Genomic DNA, 17,450 nt, shown 5'->3' with positions numbered 1-17,450 from the left:
GGAGGGTGACCTCAGGCATCCACCTAGGGGGAGGCAGGGGTTTGACGGGGGGGCATCCAAAAGGGTTGGGAATTGAAAATCACTGACGCACCCCCCAAATCTGACTTATTTTCGCTTGGCAGAAAATGCTATTTAACTGGTAAAATTTCCATCCTCACCAGGCACCGAGTCAACAGCCTATTGCTGTAGCTCTGACTCACTTTGTATTTTTTTTCTCCTTTATTGAATCCCTCTGGCCATTTGCTATTTTTATAGTCAAAAATGTGTTGTTGGAAGTGTCAAAGCTATCAGAGATTTTTTTCCCTTTTTGTTTGCGAGTCCTCACCTATAACCGTGAGGAACTACTGCCGTTGTCGCCTCTTACATAGTTGACCTATGACTGATGAGAGCCGGCGTTAAATAGAAGTGAGGGAGAGAACCCAATAGGACAGGACATTTGAACCGTTTTTTTTCCTGTTGAACATTATGGGGTATATGAGGATTATGGGGTATATGAGGATACTCGCCAACTGACGAACTAATGGTTGTTTTTCTTTACTCTGATATGGATCCCCCTGAGTCTGAAATAAAGGAAAAAGCGCTGCAAGACTAGTCTGGTTTGTATGCAGTCTTCTATTCTGATTATAATCGGTTTAGAAGCCTAAACTGAATGAAAATGCTCCATATAAACATCTCAATCGGAATAAACAGGCCGAATCCGAATGGAATTTAATTCGGTTTCACACAGGCAGAATATTCCTTTTGCCAAACCGATCAGAAGTCAATTTTCTCTATTCAGAATAGTTGGGAAAAGCTGCCTGTGCATGCTTCGAGCTGTCTGTGCATGTTTGATCGCGACGTTAATACCGTATTTTCACGACCATAAGGTGCGCCGTATTAAAAGGAATGATGCCGGCTTTTACGAAAGCGCGAACAACAGTGCAAGCAGACATGTTAGCCCAAGCATCCATTCAAAAATTGTGGCATAACTCGCCCAGCGCTGCCTCCTAGTCTTAGTAAAGCTGTGTTCGCCATCTGTCATTCATCGCCCCCACGCCATTCGCAACATCACTTTGAACGTCCTCGTTGACACCGATGTCCAGCGGTTGGAGTTCCTTCGTCAAGCCTCCCAGAATGATGGCAAGCTCCGAGTTATTGCACTTAGTCGAATGGTGACTGTAGAGACTGTTCTTTGATCATTAATCCATTGCTCGAGTTGGTCTTCCAACTCGGGCCACCTCGCCTTGTTTCCGCGGAAACTCAGCTTCGTCTTCTTGACTTGGCGAAGCTCGTTTTCCTAGTTCCTCCACTTGCGAACCATGGATTCGTTGATCTTGAATTCTCTCGCGGCTGCTCGATTCCCATGTTCCTCCGCATAACTGATAGCTTGCAGTTTAAACTGTGCTTCGTAAGCGTGTCTCTTCGTAGGTGCCATTTTCGGGGGCCCTTAGCCAAACCGATGTTGTTTTGCACAATGCGCATACCGCCGCTATATACCTACTGAGGGCGTGCCTTTAGCGTCCTCTGTCACGCGCACCCTTCCCCCTTTACGTCCGCATGCTGTCCTTAGCCACGTCCGCTTTTCCTCTATATAAGCAGCGTGTCAGCAGGAAATGCTCCCAGTCAGTCAAGTGGAGCGCTTATCGAAGTCACACAACATTTTTTACAGATTTTTGTAACCCGGTGCACACATAAGGCGCACCGTCCATTTTGGAGAAAATGTAAGACTTTTAAGTGCGCCTTATGGTTGTGAAAATACGGTACACGGTAATGTCGGTTATGCCCGGCATAAATATGGTGGGTCCCGATGGAGCCCGTATGCGACAGAAATCTTGTTTTTAACTGTTGTTTTAATTAAGCGTGTTTTTTTTTTTTTAAATGTATAAAAACAATCCCAACTACTGTGCTGAATAGACGGACCTCCATCTTGATAAATCACGTGATGTCTCACGGCTGTTCTGATTAAATGTAGTGCAAACCATGTAGACACCCGATCGGAATACTTGACGTCACGTCAACAGTTGACCAGAGATCTTCAATCGGAATGATCTCAATCGGGATGACAAACATGTCTCCATGTAAACCCGGCTATTGTCAGGTTGGTCCGCTAAAGATGAACCCTTCAGCTGTCAATCAAATATACATTGACGTTCGCTGTAGTCTACTACTGGCTGATTGTGTCCCATTCAGCTAATGCTTGATAAACAGTTAATGTTCACGTGTCTTCCGCTGGACTTCAACCAAAGTCCAGCAATTTATTTGTGTTAATTGGGGAATAACACCCACAGCAACTCGGAGAGGCATTGACGCTTTAAACGACTTTTCCGCAGTGGAGCAAGCTGTTTAGCTTCTTAACGCGCAAGCTCATTATCTCGCGGCCAGCCTAGCAAACACAACAAACAGTTAACTTTCCTTTAAGTGTCTCTGTTGTGTGAATCTATACGCTGCATATGGAGCAAGGCTGTGTAGTATTGGACAGAGCCAACACTGGCCGGGGGCATCCCATGACCCCACTACCGGCTAATGACATAGCCGTCCAACTCTGTCAACTCGCTGTGTGATCCGCGCGCCGGCTCACCATAACAATGGCAATTCATCGAGTCCAGAAAAACTGTTGTGTCCATTTTATTTATCGAACGATAAGTCGATAGTAATTATCGTGACAGGCCTATTGATGTTTATCGTGGCAATAATCCCCAAATCCATGGGTGGATATGGGCTATGAGGAATGTCGTCAAGCTGAAAGAGTCCTATTGGGCCTTTTTGGCCTGTGGGACTATGGAGGCAGTTGATGGATACTGGCAGGCCAGGCAGAATAGAGCTTTGGAGGTTGCTGGGGAAAAAACTCAGGCATGGCAGGAGTTCAGTGAGGCCATGGAGAACAACTTCCAGACTGCTTTGAGGAAATTCTGGGCCACCATCCAGTAGCTCAGGAGGTGAAAGTACTGCACCATCAACACTGTATGGTTCGGATGGGGCACCGCTGACCTCGACTTGTAAGGATGCTGCTGCAGTGCATAGAGATGAACCAGATCAGGTGGCTTGGGCATCTGGTCAGGATGCCTGATGGAAGCCTCCCTGTTGAGGTGCTGCAGGCACGCCCATCCGGTAGTAGGCCACAGGGACAACCCAGGACACGCTGACGAGTCGCCTGGGAAAGTCGCCAGATCCCCTGAGATGAAATTGGAGGAATTGATTGGGGAGAGGGAAGTCTTGGTTTCCCTGCTTAACCTGCTACCACCGAGACCCGAACAAGATAAATGTAAGAAAATGGATGAAAAGATGGATGGTTTTATGTTCACTCTTTATGTACAGCAATTTGTTTCAACTTAGGTCACAAGTTCAAAATCTGAAAGCAGATCTTTGTATATTACATAATTCATAATAAATTTGGACAAACATGGTGCAACGTAGGTCATGATTCATAAACAAATTGTATTGATAAAAATGTGACATTGTGATTTCCTACACCATTAGTTTAAAGTGTTGGGTGTTATTTATCTGATTCCTAAATCCATCCATTCATCCATTTTCTGAGCCGCTTCTCCTCACTAGGGTCGCGGGCGTGGTGGAGCCTATCCCAGCTATCATCGGGCAGGAGGCGGGGTACACCCTGAACTGGTTGCCAGCCAAACAACCATTCGCACTCACAGTCACACCTACAGGCAATTTAGAGTCTCCAATTAATGCATGTTTTTGGGATGTGGGAGGAAACCGGAGTACATGCAAACTCCACACAGGTGGGGCCGGGATTTGAATCCCAGACCTCAGAACTGTGAGGCAGATGCTCTAACCAGTCGACCACTGTGTCGGCGTTGGGACGTTGTGTAATCTTGGTAGTGTATTCAATTAAATATAGGTTGAACATGATTTGCAAATCATTGCATTCTGTTTTTATTTGTTTATTTGCGCTCTAACCACTCGGCCGCCGATTCCTAAATCATTGTTAAAAATACTGTGAGAAATCATTAACATGATCAGTCTTCAATAATAATGAATGTGAATAATTAATAATGACGTATAATTACTGGTAATTTGAGGGACGGAACTTCGGGGCTGGGTGTGGTGGTACTCTCTCCCTCTGTTTGTCCCGCCGGATGGGCCCATCCTGCAGGAGCCATGCCTCCTAATCACAGACTAAGCACACACTCACACCATTCACTAAGCACACACTCACACCATTCACTGTGCATATTTTTTCACTCGTCACATCCGAGCACACACACACATACTCAGAGTTTCTCGGTGGGCTGGTGCAGGGTCGTGGCGTCTGACTGGGATTCATTATGTCAGTGCTGCTTCCCTGTCTAGACACTGCTTCTCCGCCGTCCCTGCCCCCCAGGTCTTTTAATGCATTACACACACATCCCCTTTGTTTTATGCATGACATACATTGATTTCTGGGGGGGGGGGGGTTGCTGCGGTGAAGCAGTGCTCTGCAGCAGTGGGGGTTGGCTGGATAGGGTGGCGTTGGGCCCCTACGGCCTCCTCCAGGTCGACGGTTTTGAGGCACCTCGGTGGGACCAGTGGACCATCCTAGGTCCCTCGATGTGGTTGGTGTCCCGTCCACCTGGCTGCTCCTGGGTGGGTTACTGGGCCCAACCTCACCTTTCGGGTGGGTGGGGTAGGGTCCTCAGTCCCCGCGGTGCAGGCGCAGCAATTACAGGACACTTTTGAAGGTTATTGTGCATGCGAGACGGTGTCAATTCACTTGCATGTGTCCGCAGAAACACACCACTGGGACTTATTAGCTTGGTATGGGGCCACTCACTCATTGCGATAAATAACTCATAACTATGCAAACTTCCTGTGTAACCCCTCACTTGCACTGTTTCTGTAGATGTTTAGAATTGACATACCCACTGCCACCACACTACAGTTGTACAGCTGCGTCCACTACCTGTCCTGCATGCTTCCTCTCCTGTGCATGTCCTGTCCAATCTTGCCCTATACTGTCCTGTCCTTCCTTAACAGGGTGTAGCACTACTGCCCCATACAACACTCAAATCTGTGTCATAGTACTAGGCTTATAATGATTTACTTTCCTCATGTTCATTACAGCTAGTGTCCTGTCTTTTGTTATCTTCCTATATTATTTAGTGACTATTACTATTATTTAGTTATTAGTCACTGTCTCTCCCGTTTGTATTTTCTGTCACTCCTCTTTAAAACGTTGTTGTGTCCAACTGAAATTTTAAATAAAAATCTATCAGAATACAAAGAACCACAGTGGCAGCTTAAAAACTCCACTGCGGCACAGTTAAACTGTTGCGGCAAAAAAGGAATACAGATCCTCCTTTCTGCTTGACCTATCAGCCGAACAGAACAAATATATACAGTCAGCTCCAAAAGTACTGGAACGGCAAGGTAAATTCCTTTGTTTTTGTTGTATACTGAAGACATTTGGGTTTCTGATCAAAAGATGAATATGAGACAAAAGTTCAGACTTCCAGCTTTTATTTCATGGTATTTACATTTAGATGTTAAACAACTCAGGACAGAGCACCTTTTGTTTGAACCTACCCACTTTTCAAGTGAGAAAAGTATTGGAGTATGTCACTGATGGGTGTTTCTACAATTCCAACGAAGTTGGGATGTTGTGTTAAACATAAATAAAAACAGAATGCAATGATTTGCAAATCATGTTCAACCTATATTTAATTGAATACACTACAAAGATTACACAACGTCCCAATGCCGGCACAGTGGTCGACTGGTTAGAGCATCTGCCTCACAGTTCTGAGGTCTGGGGTTCAATCCCCGACCCCGCCTCTGTGGAGTTTGCATGTTCTCCCCGCACCTGTGTGGTTTTTCTCCAGGCACTCCGGTTTCCTCCCACATCCCAAAAACATGCACGGTAGGTTAATTGAAGACTCTAAATTGCCCATAGGTGTGAATGTGAGGCTGGCAACCAGTTCAGGGTGTACACCGCCTCCTGCCCGATGATGGCTGGGATTGGCTCCAGCACTCCCCGCGACCCTTGTGAGGATAAGTGGCTCAGGAAATGGATGGATGGATGGACAACATCCTAACTTCATTGGAATTGGGGTTGTACTAAGTCCATGATAGTCACTCTATGGAGGTCTAAATAGCCAAAATATGTGACATTTAAGTGCACAGTGGATGTTTCTGTCACCAAGATCGTCACATCAGGGACCAAAAGACAAAACATGGATGACCAAGGAGGTACGAGCCGCACGAGCCAATGTCGCCTTCAGATCTGGTGACGGTGAGGCTTTCAGAAAAGCAAGGTCAAACCTGAATCACACTATCAGGGCAGCAGAGCACACCCAAGGTCAGCATATCCATGCTTTTTTTTATCCAGGACCTGGTTAAAAATTAGACATCCTTGGAAGGGCATCTGTCCCCTCCCCCTATCAAGACAAAATCAGCCTCCTCAATGAATGAAATACATTTTTTGGTTGGTTTGAGGAATGAAACACCAACCCTGCAAGGAATGCGACCGCGCGCTTGAAGAGCAAACACTCAAACATGAAGCAGATATGTGCGGAGGACACTGAGAAAAGTGAACTCACGGAAGGCAGTCGGCAGTACCGCCAGGATTTTGCAGACTTTTTGGGATTATTGCGGGCAAAAATGCCTGATTTTGTGGCAGTTTTTTTTTTTATATATATTGCGGTGAACGTTGGAATCATTTAGGCTTCTTTCATTAACATCACTAGTACAATCTTTTGTCAGTTTTTAGCTTAAAAAAGTTCCAGGATGCAAAGGTTTAAACAAAATATGCTTTATTAGCAAAAAAAAAAAGAAAACAGTGTCAAGTGCAAAGAACACCCAAAAAAATGTCAGTGACACTAAAAAACATCTTCCTTAAGTACTTCTATGAGATTCATTATGTATGCCATGCATGTAATGTGTAGTTAATAAAGACTGCAGTGCAGCTGTATATACATTCTTCATGTATGCTGCATTGTCTGTATCAAATGCAATCACGTTTTTACTGGCAATGGAGTATTCTTGCAGACATTTGATGGCAAGAGACAGAGACTGTAGAATGGTTGCACTCCTCTAGGAGGACAGTGCCTGAAAGGTAGGGCAGCATCCTCCCAGAATCATCTTTTTCCAGGGGTGCAATGAGGATGCCCAATTCACATTTCCCCTCAACATCTGGAGTTTCGTCAAATATCACGGCAACGGGCTTTTGAAATGGGTCTTTTAAGTGCTTCTATTTCATTCTGGTAAACTGCAGCAAGGTATTTTTCTAGAAGCTGATGAAATCCAGGGATGGCTCCTCCTCTTCTTTTCCTTTCGGTTTGTCCCTTTAGGGGTCGCCACAGGGCGTCAAACTTTTCCATGTAAGCCTATCTCCTGCATCCTCTTCTTGAACACTAACTGCTCACATGCCTTCCCTCACAACATCCATCAACCTTCTCTTTAGTCTTTCTCTAGCTCTCTTGACTGGCAGCTCCATCCTCATCATCCTTCTACCAATATACTCACTCCTCTGGACGTGTCCAAACCATCGAAGTCTGATCTCTCTAACTTTGTCTCCAAAACATCGAACCTTGGCTGTCCCTCTGATGAGCTCATTTCTAATTTTATCCACCCTGGTCACTCAGAGAGTGAACCTCAACAACTTCATTTCCGCCACCTCCAGCTCTGCTTCCTGTTGACTCTTCAGTGCCACTGTCTTTAATCCGTACGTCATGGCTGGCCTCACCACTGTTTTATAAACTTTCCCCTTCATCCTAGCAGAGACTCTTCTGTCACATAACACACCTGACACCTTCCTCCACCCGTTCCAACCTGCTTGGAGCAGTTTCTTCACTTCCTGACCACACTCACCATTGCTCTGGACGGTTGACCCCAAGTATTTAAAGTCCTCACCTTCTCTTCTCCCTGTAGCCTCACTCTCCCCCCTGATCCCTGATGCAGTCCCACCTCTACCTTAAATTCGTCTGTCACACCTACAGCACACCTCACCGCTGTTCTGCTGCCCTCATACATGTCCTGTATTATTCTAACATACTTCTCTGCCACTCCAGACTTCCGCATGCAGTACCACAGTTCCTCTCTGGCTACTCTGTCATAGGCTTTCTCTAGATCTACAAAGACACAATGTAGCTCCTTCTGACCTCTGTACTTTTCCATCAACATACTCAAGGCAAATAATGCATCTGTGGTACTCTTTCAAGGCATGAAACCATACTGTTGCTCGCAAATGCTCACTTCTGTCCCGAGTCTAACCTCCACTACTCTTTCCCATAACTTCATTGTGTGGCTCATCAACTTTATTCCTCTATCGTTCCCACAGCTCTGCACATCACCCTTGTTCTTAAAAATGGGAACCAGCACACGTTTCCTCCATTCCTCAGGCATCTTTTCACGCGCTAGAATTCTATTGAACAAGCTGGTCAAAAACTCCACAGCCACCTCTCCTAGATGCTTCCATACCTCCACAGGAATGTCATCAGGACCAACTGCCTTTCCATTTTTCATCTCTTTAATGCCTTTCTAACTTCTCCCTTACTAATCAGTGCCACTTCCTGGTCCACCACACTTGCCTCTTCTACTCTCACTTCTCTCTCATTTTCCTCATTCATCAACTCCTCGAAGTATTATTTCCATCTAGCTAGCACACTGCTGGCACCAGTCAACATATTTCCATCTCTATCCTTAATCACCCTAACCTGCTGCACATCCTTCCCATCTCTATCCCTTTGTCTGGCCAGCCTGTATATATCCCTTTCTTCTTCTTTAGTGTCCAACATGCCATATATGTCATCATATGCCTCTTGTTTGGCCTTTGCCACCTCTACCTTTGCCCTGTGTCGCATCTCAATGTATTCCTTTTGCCTCTCCTCTCAGTGTCCCACTTCTTCTTCGCAAACCTTTTTCATTGTATGATTTCCTGTACTGTGAGGTTCCACCACCAAGTCTCCTCCTCTCCTTTCCTGCCAGAATACACACCAACTACTCTCCTGCCTGCCTCTCTGATCACCTTGTCTGCAGTGGTCCAGTCTTCTGGAAGCTCCTCCTGTCCACTGAGAGCATGTCTCACCTCTTCCCGAAAAGCTGCACAACACCTGTCTTGTCTCAGCTTCCACCACATGGTTCTCTGCTCTGCCTTTGTCTTCCTAATCTTCCTCCCCACTACCAGAGTCATCACCACCATCCTATGCTGTCTAGCCACACTCTTCCCTACCACTACCTTACAGTCGGTAACCTCTGTCAGATTACATTGTCTGCGCAAAATGTAATCCACCTGCATAATTCTACTTCCGCTCTTGTAGGTCACCCTATGTTCGTGCCTCTTCTGGAAAAAAGTGTTCACTACAGGCATTTGCATCCTTGTTGCAAAGTCTACCACCATCTGTCCCTCCAAGTTCCTTTCCTGGATGCCGTACTTACCCATCACTTCTTCATCACCCTTATTTCCTTCACCAACATGTCCATTACAATCTGCACCAATTACGACTCTCTCTCTGTCTGGGATTCTCAGAACTACTTCATCTAGCTCCTTCCAGAATTTCTATTTCACCTCTAGGTCACATCCTACCTGTGGGGCATAGCCACTAATCACATTACACATAACACCCTCAATTTCAAGTTTCAGCCTCATCACTCGATCTGATACTCTTTTCACCCCCAAGACATTCTTAGCCAACTCTTCTTTTAAAATAACCCTGACTCCATTTCTCTTCCTATCTACACCATGGTAAAATAATTTAAACCCTGCCCCTAAACTTCTCGCCTTACTGCGTTTCCACCTGGTCTCCTGGACACACAATATCACAACCATTCTCCTAATCACCATGTCAACCAACTCCCGAGATTTTCCTGTCATAGTCCCAACATTCAAAAAGTCCCCACATTCAGTTCTCGGCTCTGTGCTTTCCTCTTCTCTTTCTGCCGAAGAACCCGCTTTCCACCTCTTCTTCGACTTCAACCCACAGCAACTGAATTTCCAACGGCGCCCGGCAGGTTGACAGCGGCGGTGGGGGATGTTGTTAACCCGGGCCACGACCGATCCGGTATGGAATTCTTTGGATGAACGCTCATATTTGTTTGGCAAAGTTTTAAGCCTAATGCCCTTCCTGATGCAATCCTCTGCATTTATCTGGGCTTGGAACCGTCCTACAGGTTCCTACCGGCCATAGGGCTGCATTGCAGGGATGGCTCCTCTATTGACTCCTTTTTCTTTTAAAAATTTTCTCAATGCAGGGTGGTGAGCATATAGAATGAGTATTTATACTTTAGTCTTGGCAAATCAACTGTTTATGGTTCAAATCACATTTCATGCTGGTTGGAGTCAAATCAAGACAAACGGTTCTCAAAATCTTGCAGCTGCGCTTGGGCAGCCGTGGCCCAATTGTTAAAGATCATCGCCTGCCACCGTGGGGGACCTCGGTTCAAGACCCCGACTGGACTATCCGCCAACATCCCCGGACTCACAGCTGTGGTGTCCTTGAGCAAGACACTGATACCCCGAAATGCTCCCCGGGCGCTTCAGCTGCCCCCTGCTCCAGTGTGTTCCACTAACGTGTATGTGTTCACTGTGAATGGTTAAATGCAGAGAACAAATTTCATGTGCATGCATGCATGTTCATGACAATAAAAGGTGGTTCTTCTTCTTGTAAAGTTGACACTCACACAGATATCAATGCATACATTTGGAATATTTCTGCAGAGTTTGTGAAATATCAAACAGACATTTATCTTTGGGTAACAAACAACTGAATGGAAGTTCACGGGTTGCAGTACTCTCCGACGCCAGTGGATGCCACCTTGCGTGCATGTTTGGATATTAAGCAACTAGTTTACCGCTGTATTTGCATTCCATTGATCTGTCCCAGCTTGGTCTCCCAGAGAGACTTGTTCAAATGAAGAAAAGGACTCTTTGATGAATGTAAACCAAGAATTCGAGGGGACCTGCCAATAAATTTAGGGTCAGAGTAGGCGTCTTCTCGTGGCTGTCTCGAACAGCAGGCCTACTGGGAAGAATGCAGTTTATCAAGCTGTGGGGGTGTCACTGTGACACCTCAGGTTGTGGGGAGCATGGCCGCTACATATCCCCCTTTTCGTCGGCTCGATGGCGGGTACACACCATGCATTAATGCATACCACCCCCTTTACAGCCATCACAGTTGTCCATAACAACTTCTTATTCAAGGTGTATGTCTCTATGTGAATATAGATGTCAATGTTGGTGTATCTATGTGGTGAGGTCAAGAGATTGCACAGTTGAAAGAAAAAGGGAAAAAGCTAACACGGGCATTAACGGAGAGTCTTTGTCGCGTTCTCCAGAAATAGGAAAGAGGAGAAGAAAAAAGGGGGAAAAAAATCAGCCCAGCTTCTTCCTAGCGAAACAGAGGGAGTCTAAAAAAAAGGGGGGGAAAAAACCTGAAACTTCTACTATTAGGTGTGAAACTTACTCAAGTAGCAAACCAAAAGAAGAGGTGAAAGACAGGGGTTCTAGTCTGGACAAAGGGAAGAAACCTTAGCCTAAGTAAAAGAGGAAGCGAGGAGGTCCGGGAAAGAGCTCAGTCATGGGGGAACCTCCTGCACAGTTTGAACTGGTTAATTTTTGGGCTCAACCATTCCTTTCCACCGGAAGACCTCAGGCAAGAATTGGAGTTGTTCTGAGTAGTGCCGCAGCTTCTGGGTCTTTCAGTAGAGCAGGGAGGCTATGCTGAAACTCCTGTAGTGGTCGAGGTTCAAATTTACTTTATTCAAGCATTTTGGGGTCAAATTCTAATTTGTGCTGTTTGAAAAACTTAGAAATCACAATTTGGCTGTCGTAGCTGCCAGATGGCAGGTTGTACCCAGTGAAATCCACAAAGAAGAGCATGGTTATGGCCTGCCTATTTTGGTTTGGAGCTGCATGACAAGCGTCGAGAACTAAAATGGCTACTTTTAGCGTGTTGTTTAGCGACCAGGAATTGCCTACTTTGTTAGCCATGCGTTGTTGTGTGGTGGGGATTTTGGCCTGCAATTCTCGAAGTTGTGTCTCGATAGTAGTAAGGCTACAAACGTCACCGGTGGGGGTGCTGTGGATGCGTTTTATTTCAGTCGTTATGTTATTGGTTTGCGGCGGAGCAGAGCGTTCGGTTTCACTGGTGTGTTGGTTGAGCATTTGCGTTGGCAGACTGTAGCAAGGATGCTGTCACGGAGGTTGGACCTGCTTGACCGATCTTGTCTCACTGTGTTGACCACGATAATGCAAATGAGCAGGTGCAAAGCCAAGGAGAACCCAGAGTTAAGCTTGCGTAGCTCGCAGGAAGGAAGAATTGCAAGAGTGGCCGCCAAGGTGAGCCACAGAAAGATCAAATAAAAAGCAGGCAACTTCGACATCACGAACAACATAGAACAGAAGAGGAAGGCTAGGAACCAGCACAGAAGGAGGAGTTTTTCACCAGTGGTTACTCCAGGTACAACAGAAGAGGTGTTGCCTGAGGGAGCAAAGGGTGGGTAAAATGGCACAGAGGTGCACTTTGCAAGGTCCAGAGAAGAAGTCCACGGGAAGTCCGATGTCTCTAAGGAGAGACAAAACCCACGTCCTGTGCTGTTGAAGCCATGCGTGTGTGAAAATCACGAAAGAAGCACAATGACTTAGGGGCTAATCAAGAAAGACACAATCAAGGCTAGCATGGCAGCTGAATAGGTGGACCAATGATGGACAGCGCCCATAATATGCATCTCAGAGGGCGCAGTTTTGCATCTCAACAAGTGGTCCTGTGGTCTCAAAAGCTTGAAAGACTGGTCGGTGACGCGAGAGCGACCCACCCCCCTTTTGTCAAGATGTCATCTGTGATTTTGGTAGAGGCAGCGCATCCATGAGGTTCAGAGTGTAGCACTGGGAGGATTCTCTAGTGTGTTCTGGCCATCTCAGGGGTCCCCACAATTGTGCATAAATCTCGCGCCTAGTATAATCGAACGACTTAGCAGATCTTGTCCAATGAGCAAAGGCACTGTCTTGACAGGTGACACAAACACAGGATGAATTATCGAATATGGTCCAATGTAACCACACGAGCGAGTCTAATTGGGTTTTCACTAAGGCAAAGGGGTGGATTGTCTTTTCGCAGTGTTGGAGGTTGAGTGTACGACCCTCCTGCTATAATTTGTCACTCCATAAGTTAAACACGTCCTCGGACATGACAGTGATGTCTGCTGCAGTATCCACGAGTCCATCACATTGGAACGTACGTTCAAGTGTGGTTGTCAAGTAAAATTTCCCTGACATGTCATCAACGGTGAGTTTACCAAGAAGGTGCCTAAATGGCTTCTTGTCTTTTTCGTTTGACAGGTCGCTGGAATCATTCAGTGGGTCGCAGGGCATGGTCGAAGACTGTCGAGGTCTAATTGTCTAACAGGGTTTTGGTCCGCGAATTTTGATTTTAGTAGCAGGTGATACCTGCTCACCGCAGTGGTCGCTTATGTGCGTGCTGATGGTCTATTGGATGAGACTCGTCATCGCTAATTGGAGCATCAGCCGAATGCACGGAGACGTTGGCGTCAGAACAAACTATCACAGCAGGCTGGCCGGGCGCGGGTGCGTCGCATCCAAGGCTGTCGTGGGCCTTGCTTCATATTATTCGCCAAGCTGTGGATGATCTAAAAAATAGCATGTGGAGCTGTACCAAATTCTCCGTTAACGACCCCTTGTGGGGTTGCGAAGGTGGATTCATGACTTTTGGGCTTGTCGTGTTTGAGCGAACAGTAACGGGAGTCCATTTTTTACCGGCAAATGTTAAACGTTTTGGCGCGCGTCATTACTTTTGGAGCTCAAGCCAAAAATATTGTGAACCGACAGCTTTGTGTTGGTCTTTTTATGCTTAGCGAAGCCTTTAGCGGCTAGGTCGCGCAGTTTTGAGCTGTACAGCGTGCGAGGGCATGCTGGCACTCCCAAATGGCGTTTTACATGTGTGTGCATGTTTTCAACAAAAAAGTGTTTTGAAATGTATGTCTTCTTCCATGTTCCGTTCATTTAAATTTCCGAAGTACGCTTTACGAAGTACGCGCAGTAGTAAGCTTGTGGCGTTTCGAGGCTCCCGTTTAACAGTAAGAGCTGCAGATATGCCGGTTGCGGCTTCCGGATCGTCAAATTTACGGGACAAAGCCTGACAGAGGGCTTGATAGTTAGCTGGTTGTCGTTGGATTAAGCTACTCACTTCCCGACTAGACGTAACTTTAATAAGGTACAATCTGTCGTCTGTAGTAGCGCAAGGAAATATTTTAACGTAAAAGTCTTTAAGGTACACGGCTGTGTCGTGTGAGCCGTTTTAGTCATATGCTGTTGATAACGTATCAGCGTGCCCATTGGTTCTACATACCATCTACGTCGCCGCCTTCTCGATCGATTTTGAAGCATAATTCAACGTATCATCTGGTCATCTCGATCCATTTGTTCTGTCGCGGTTGCCATTGTTGTTGCTTTGTTCCTTGTCACTGAAAGGAAAGGAAAAACGGTGTAGTATATTTAAGTAGTACCAAATTTAGAGTTCCTTTGATAGGACCAAATGTTTTGAGATCAGTATTCAAGCCAACCATCTTTTCTTTGTATTTCTACATCAACGGAATTCCTTCAGCCCTTTGTATGTTTATTCGGGTTTTCCTTCTCTTCTCAGACAATAACCTGTCTTTGGTTTACAGCAGAGGTTCACGTCTTCAAAGAGGACTGATTTGCATCTTAGGAGATAAGGGTACCATTTGTGCACCAGGCCAGTTTGTAAGATGCCACCAGGCGGGTGTGGGTATTTCACAGACACAGAGTGCTACCTTGTGGCCAGCAGAACACTCCAAATATGGTCATGTTGAGCAACCACCTTCCGGGTAAACCCAGGAGCTGGGCTAATTCCACACCCAGATAATTAAACCTTTATAAACTGGCATCCAGGAGTTTCGGGGGCTTTTTCGTTGTCCTGGCTTTGTAAGCAGCTGCTCTGACACTAAGGCTTGTTCAATAAATCGAATTAGCATAAAAAAGCCAAGTGTCTCTAAGTCTTCATTCATTACTGCCCAACGGTGTTCTCCTGGGGGACCATCGACTCAGAACCACAGGCGAAAAAAATCCACCTCAGAGTGGCGTCACGAACAGGATTCTTTGCTGCATTTCCAGGTGACGGCGCCGCGGGGCTGGTTCAGATTGCATGCCGGCTAGAAGGTGAGCGCTTCCTCACTGTTTGAATCTGGCGGCAGTGCGGTGTGCTCTCGTCGTGAGTGGCTTGCGTGCGGCTTTGAAACGGCTGTTGTGGGTGTGCCTGTGTATCTGTGTTGGCAGGGTGTGTGACTGTTTCGTCTAAATTTGTTGTTCTTTTTGTTTTAAGAAAGTAATGAGGGGATGGCCCTCTTGGATGAATGTGGAGACACGCGATGGAGTCAAATGAGAGTTTCAAAGTGAAACAAAGTGGTACCGGTAGGATGCTCGACAGGGTTCGTGCGCTTGGCTTCAGAACGGATGCATTCATGCGAATGTTTGAGCTTGCATAACGGCATGATGTCAGTCAGGCCATATATTAGCAAGTCACGTCACCCTGTGAGTGCAATGGCCCATAGTCTTTAGTTACCGATTGAAACAACCTGGCCAGGTTACCATTTAGCAGAATGAGATTGAAAGCGTGGTCTGTGAGAGAAGTGATGTCAGCGGTCCATGTGAGGCCACCTGAGCTAGCTGACACGGTCATTGGCATTAAGTTAGCACAATGGCGCTGGGTGAGAGGCGTCATCAAGTTGTGAGGAAATTAAGTAACAAATCATGGGAGCTCTATTTGTGAACAAAGTGGCTCACAGGAGATTTGGGGAAAAAACGTGGACAACCGTATTTTCACCACCATAAGGCGCACTTAAAAGTCTTACATTTTCTCCGAAATTGACTTATAATGCCTTATAATGCGGCGCGCCTTATGTGTGCACCGAGTTCCAAAATCTGTAAATGTTGTTGTGTGACTGATGAGCGCTCCAAGTAAAAGAGGACGCTAAAGGTACGCCCCCAGTAGGTATATAGCGCCCGTATGTGCATTGTGCAAAACAACATTGGTTTGGCTAAGGACCCCCGAAAATGGCACCTACGAAGAGACACACTTACGAAGGACAGTTTCAACTGCAAGCTATCAGTTACGCGGAGGAACATGGGAATCGAGCAGCCGCGAGAGAATTCAAGATCAACGAATCCATGGTTCGCAAGTGGAGGAAGCAGGAAAACGAGCGTCGCCAAGTCAAGAAGACGAAGCACCAGGCGAGTTACGCCACCATATGTGAATGGATTGTGGATGCCTGGGCTAAGGTATCTGCTTTGACTGTTGTCCGAGCTGTCGCGAAAGCCGGCATCATTGCAACGAGACTGACTCCGACAATGACGAGAGGGAACCCGGCATGTTTGATGGAGAACTTTTACCATGCCTGCGCCCAATAATACGGTGCGCCTTATGTATGTGTTAAATACAGAAATAGACCCCGTAACTGAGACTGCGCCTTTTAATATGGTGCAACTTATGGTCTTGAAAATACGGTATGTGTGAATGATACGAATATTCTATGTGATACGACCTATTGTGTACAATATAAAGAAAACCCTACAACTATGATAAATATAATTATATAAATATAAATGTAAATACCTCTCCTTGAGCCGTCACCTTATCATGGTGGAGGGGATTGTGTGTCCCAATGATCCTAGGAGCTAAGTTGTCTGGGGCTTTATGCCCCTGGCAGGGTCACCCATGGCAAACAGGTCCTAGGTGAGGGACCAGATAAAGTATGGCTCAAAGACCCCTTATGATGACGACAAAAAATGGACTCACGTTTCCCTTGCCCAGACGCGGGTCACCGGGGCCCCCCTCTGGAGCCAGGCCTGGAGGTGGGGCTCGAAGGCGAGCGCCTGGTGGCCGGGCCTGCACCCAAGGGGCCCGGCCGGGCACAGCCTGAAAGGGTAACATGGGTCCCCCTTCCCGTGGGCTCACCACCTGTGGGAGGGGCCATAGGGGTCGGGTACAGTGCGATCTGGACGGTGGCCGAAGGCGGGGACCTTGGCGATCCGATGCCCGGCTACAGAAGCTGGCTCTCGGGACGTGGAATGTCACCTCTCTGGCAGGGAAGGAGATGGTGTGTGAGGTCGAGAAGTTATGAATAGATATAGTCGGACTCGCCTCCACGCACAGCTTGGGCTCTGGTACCAGTCCTCTCAAGAAGGGTTGGACTCTCTTCCACGGTGAGAGGCGCCGAGCAGGTGTGGGTATACTTATTGCTCCCCGGCTCGGTGCCTGTACGTTGGGGTTCACCCCGGTGGACGAGAGGGTAGCCTCCCTCCGCCTTCGGTGGGGGGATGGGTCCTGACTGTTGTTTGTGCCGATGCACCAAACAGCAGTTCAGAGTACCTACCCTTTTTGGAGTCCTTGGAGGGGGTGCTGGAGAGCGCTCCCGCTGGGGACTCCATCGTTTTGCTGGGGGACTTCAATGCTCACGTGGGCAATGACAGTGAGACCTGGAAGGGCGTGATTGGGAGGAACGGC

This window comes from Phyllopteryx taeniolatus, chromosome 16 (assembly GCF_024500385.1).
Source record: "Phyllopteryx taeniolatus isolate TA_2022b chromosome 16, UOR_Ptae_1.2, whole genome shotgun sequence".
Lineage (NCBI taxonomy): Eukaryota > Metazoa > Chordata > Actinopteri > Syngnathiformes > Syngnathidae > Phyllopteryx > Phyllopteryx taeniolatus.
This window is presented reverse-complemented; position numbering follows the sequence as displayed.